Genomic DNA, 6,000 nt, shown 5'->3' with positions numbered 1-6,000 from the left:
AAAAAAAAACACATCTCAAGATGGACTCAGGTTGAGCATCCAGAGAAATGTAAATGATGTAATTGATTTTTCTCTTCTTTAAGAGAGAATCTATGAGATGAAAATATCTTTGTAACTGATTCAAACAGTAAGAGATTGCATTTCTGGCTCAGACTACATGTTTATGTGTGTATGTGTATAAATATATATAATGAATTTTGTTATGCTTGAGGTGTGCAGTTTACTTCTAACTTGTATTATCCATGTGATTTTTCTTAAAGGTGAAATTCTGGTATTTATATTCATTGTTCATAATAAAGGGTGGAATTTTTTAAATATCATATTTGCACTTCTGAGCACATGCTGAATTTACACTGTTGCTTTTCTTAGATTTGCCATATGTGTTATTTTGACTTTGTTTTTTACCTGTCTGACTTCTAGAGATGAATATTAATTATCTATATTGTTTCCCAAGTTTTCCTGACTCTAAGCCTAATATAGATATAATATTTCTATATTGTATGTAGAAAGGAAATAAAAATTACCAACTATCCCTGTATTCTCCAATTAGAATGAATTCTAAAATTCTCGAAGTATAAATTGTCATTTCATTGGTGAGATGAAATATTTGAAATTTGATTCGATTTTCTGAAAAAAAAATCCACCTATCTCTTTTATTCATTTTTATTTTTGCTGTTTCTTTTCCAGAAGTATTTGCTGTGGCCAATTTCTGAATATTTAAAGTTTTACAACACTGGCTGGATTGGCTCTGGACATTCCTCACCATCAAATTTGGATTCAGTTTTGTCTTCTTGGCTCAGTTGTTTATTTTCCATTCATCTTTCAAATTCCTTTGTTCTTTCATGTGAATTCACAGCTGGTCACTTGATATTAAGTAACTAATTTGGTTCCTTTTTTGCCAAAAAAATAAATCAGTCGCTATTTATAACAAATTTTAGATTAATAAAGTCAGTGGACTTTATAAAAATTATGAACTGAATTATAGTTGGTTTGACCTAATGCTGCTTTTATTATAATTTTCTGCATGTACAACACTGAGGGATTCTGCTCTGAGTTGGTTTTGATTGGTAAATGAAGATTCAACCAGGTAATGGCTGGCCAGGGCAGACAGAGGTAGGACTTTTAAGGTTCCAGAGCTTAAAAGAGAGAGGAAGTAGTACAAAGGAGATCCATCCGGCTGGGAGAAGAAGAGGTGAAATGCCATACCTGAGAAGAGTGGAGGGCAGGAGTCATAGCCAGAATTTGAAGGTGCTGGAGAGGGCGCACAGACTTCTGACTACCACTAGCTACCCACAACAACCACCAAGCGAACTTAAGCCCTCTGGTGAGTGGAACTAAGCATCTGCTCCAATCCAAACTCGCGGGACTTGACACGGCATTAGTCAGAGAAGCAAAAACCCGGTCTGAGTAGGGGCACAAGCCCCTTTTGGTCCGAGCAGCACCGGGGTAGCTATGGCGCACAGTCGGCTAACTACAGCCAGATACACACAACACCAGCCAGGCCACCTTAAGAATTCTGAGGATTGGGATCTGCCTGGCACGGGAGCCCTTTGCCCGAGTATTGGCAACAGACATCTTAGTTCTGGGACCCTGCCAAGTGTATCCTGCACAGCTCCAGAGAATACCAGATGGCAAAAGCAAACTTAAGAATCCTACTAACAGAAATCAGCACCACACACCATCATCAGAACGCAGCACTCCCATGCCACCTAGTCCTGGGCACCCCGACACAACCGAGAAGCTAGACCCAGATTTAAAAGCATATCTCATGATGATGTTAGAGGATATCAAGAAGAACTTTAATAACTCACTTATAGAAATACAGGAGAACACTGCTAAAGAGTTACAAGTCCTTATAGAAAAACAGGAAAACACATCCAAATAGGTGATGGAAATGAACAAAACCATACTAGACCTAAAAAGGGAAGTAGACACAATAAAGAAAACCCAAAGTGAGGCAACTTTGGAGATAGAAACCTAGGAAAGATATCTGGAAACATAGATGCAAGCATCAGCAACAGAATACAAGAGATGGAAGAGAGAATGTAAGGTGTAGAAGATTCCATAGAGAACATCAGCACAACAATCAAAGAAAATGCAAAATGCAAAAAGATTCTAACTCAAAACATCCAGGAAAATCCAGGACACAATGAGAAGACCAAACATACGGATAATAGGGGTGGATCAGAATGAAGATTTTCAACTCAAAGGACCAGCAAACATTTTCAACAAAATTATTGAAGAAAACTTCCCAAATCTAAAGAAAGAGATGCCCATGAACATACAAGAAGCCTACAGAACTCCAAATAGACTGGACCAGAAAAGAAATTCCTCCTGACACATAATAATCTGAACAATAAATGCACTAAATAAAGAGAGAATATTAAAAGCAGTAAGGGAGAAAGGTCAAGTAACATATAAAGGCAGTCCTATCAGAATTACACCAGAGTTTTCACCAGAGACTATGAAACCCAGAAGAGCCTGTACAGATGTTATACAGAAACTAAGACAACACAAATTCCAGTCCAGGCTACTATACCCGGCCAAACTCTCAATTACCATAGATGGAGAAACCAAAGTATTCCACGACAAAACCAAATTCACAAATTATCTTTCCACAAATCCAGCCCTTCAAAGGATAATAACAGAAAAGAAGCAATACAAGGACAGAAATCATGCCCTAGAACAAGCAAGAAAGTAATCCCTCAACAAACCAAAAAGAAGACAGCCACAAGAACAGAATGCCAACTCTAACAACAAAAATAAAAGGAACTAACAATTACTTTTCCTTAATATGTCTTAATATCAATAGTCTCAACTCCCCAGTAAGAAGACATAGACTAACAGACTGGCTACACAAACAGGACGCAGCATTCTGCTGCTTACAGGAAACCCATCTCAGGGAAAATGACAGACACTACCTCAGAGTGAAAGTCTGGAAAACAATTTTCCAAGCAAATGGTCTGAATAAACAAGCTGGAGTAGCCATTCTAATATCGGATAAAATTGACTTCCAACCCAAAGTTATCAAAAAAGACAAGGAGGGACACTTCGTACTCCTCAAAGGTAAAATCCTCTAAGAGGAACTCTCAATTCTGAATATCTATGCTCCAAATGCAAGGGCTGCCACATTCATTAAAGACACTTTATTAAAGCTCAAACCACACATTGCACCTCACACAATAATAGTGGGAGACTTCAACACACCACTTTCACCAATGGACAGATCGGTGAAACAGAAAATAAACAGGGACACAGTGAAACTAACAGAAGTGATGAAACAAATGGACTTAACAGATTATCTACAGAACATTTTATCCTAAAACAAAAGGATATACCTTCTTCTCAGCACCTCACAGGACCTTCCCCAAAATTGATCATATAATTGTCACAAAACAAGCCTCAACAGATACAAAAATATTGATGTTGTTCCATGTATCCTATCAGACCACCATGGCCTAAGGCTGATCATTCACTTGGAAACTGAACAACACTTTTCTCAATGATTCCTTGGTCAAGGAAGGAATAAAGAAAGAAATGAAAGACTTTTTTGAGTTTAATGAAAATGAAGCCACAACATACCCAAACCTATGGGACACAATGAAAGCATTACTAAGAGGGAAACTCATAGCGCAGAGTGCCTCCAAGAAGAAACAGGAGAGAGCACATACTAGCAGATTGACAAAACATATAAAAGCCCTAGAAAAAAAGGAAACAAATTCACCCAAGAGGAGTAGACGGCAGGATTAATCAAACTCAGGGGTGAAATCAACCAAGTGTAAACAAGAAGAACTATTCAAAGAATTAAAAAACGAGGAGTTGGTTCTTTGAGAAAATCAACATGATAGATAAACACTTAGCTAGACTCACTAGAGGGCACAGGGACAATATCTCAATTAACATAATCAGAAATGAAAAGGGAGACATAGCAACAGATCCTGAAGAAATCCAAAACACCATCAGATCCTTCTACAAATGGTTTTCTCAACGAAAATGGAAAACCTGAATGAAATGGACAAATTTCTAGACAGACACCAGGTACCAAAGATAAATCAGGATCAAGTTAATGATCTAAACATTCCCATATCCCCTAACGAAATAGAAGCAGTCATTAATAGTCTCCCAACCAAAAAAAGGCCAGGACCAAATGGGTTTAGTGCAGAGTTTTACCAGACCTTCAAAGAAGATCTAATCCCAGTTCTGCACAAACTATTCCACAAAATAGAAGTAGAGGGAACTCTACCCAACTCATTCAATGAAGCCACAATTACTCTGATACCTAAACCACAGAAAGATCCAACAAGTTAGAGAACTTCAGACCAATTTCCCTTATGAATATCAATGCAAAAATCCTCAATAAAATTCTTGCTAACCAAACCCAAGAACACATTAAAGCAATCATCCATCCTGACCAAGTAGGTTTCATCCCAGGGATGCAGGGATGGTTTAATATATGAAAATCCATCAAGGTAATCCATTATGTAAACAAACTCAAAGACAAAAACCACATGATCATCTCGTTAGATGTGGAAAAAGCATTCGACAAGATCCAACACCCATTAATGTTAAAAGTCTTGGAAAGATCAGGAATTCAAGGCCCATACCTAAACATGATAAAAGCAATCTACAGCAAACCAGTAGTCAACATCAAAGTAAATGGTGAGAAGCTGGAACAATCCCACTAAAATCAGGGACTAGAAAACGCTGCCCAGTTTCTCCCTACCTCTTCAACGTAGTACTTGAAGTCCTAGCAAGAGCAATTCGACAACAAAGAAAGATCAAGGGGAAACTAATTGGAAAAGATGAAGTCAAAATATCACCTTTTGCAGATGATATGATAGTATATATAAGTGACCCTAAAAATTCCACCAGAGGACTCCTAAGACTGATAAACAGCTTCAGTGAAGTAGATGGAGTAAATTAACTTAAAAAAGTCAATGGCCTTTCTCTACACAAAGGACAAACAGGCTGAGAAAGAAATTAGAGAAACAACACCCTTCTCAATAGCCACAAGTAATATAAAATACCTAGGCGTGACTCTAAGTAACGAAATGAAAAATCTGTATGAGAAGAACTTCATGTCTCTGAAGAAAGAGATTAAAGAAGATCTCAGAAGATGGAAAGCTCTCCCATGCTCATGGATTGGCAGGATCGACATTGTAAAAATGGCTATCTTGCCAAAATCAATGTACAGATTCAATGCAATCCCCATCAAAATTACAATTCAATTCTTCAACGAATTAGAAGGAGCAATTTGCAAATTCATCTGGAATAACAAAAAAACTAAGATAGCAAAAACTCTTCTCAAGGATAAAAGAACCTCTGGTGGAATCAACATGAATGACCTAAAGTTTTACTACAGAGAAATTGTGATAAAAACTGCATGGTACTGGTATAGAGACAGACAAGTAGACCAATGGAATAGAATTGAAGACCCAGAAATGAACCCACACACCTATGGTCACTTGATCTTCGACAAGGGAGTTAAAACCATCCAGTGGAAGAAAGACAGCCTTTTCAACAATTGGTGCTGGCACAACTGGTTGTTATCGTGTAGAAGAATGCGAATCGATCCATACTTATCTCCTTGTACTATGCTCAAATCTAAGTGGATCAAGGAACGTCATATAAAACCAGAGACACTGAAACTTATAGAGGAGAAAGTGGGGGAAAGCCTTGAAGATGTGGGCACAGGGGAAAAATTCCTGAATAGAACAGCAATGGCTTGTGCTTTAAGATCAAGGATTGACAAATGGGACCTCATCAAACTGCAAAGCTTCTGCAAGGCAAAAGACACCTTCAATAATTCAAAAAGACCACCAACAGATTGGGAAAAAATCTTTACCTATCTTAAATCAGATAGGGGAATAATATCCAATATATTAAAAGAACTCAAGAGGGTGGACTCCAGAAAGTCAAATAGCCCCATTAAAGATGGGGCTCAGAGCTGAAAAAAGAATTCTCACCTGAGGAATACCGAAAGGCTGAGAAACACTTGAA

This window comes from Mus musculus, chromosome Y (genome assembly GCF_000001635.26).
Source record: "Mus musculus strain C57BL/6J chromosome Y, GRCm38.p6 C57BL/6J".
Taxonomy (NCBI): Eukaryota; Metazoa; Chordata; class Mammalia; order Rodentia; family Muridae; genus Mus; species Mus musculus.
This window is presented reverse-complemented; position numbering follows the sequence as displayed.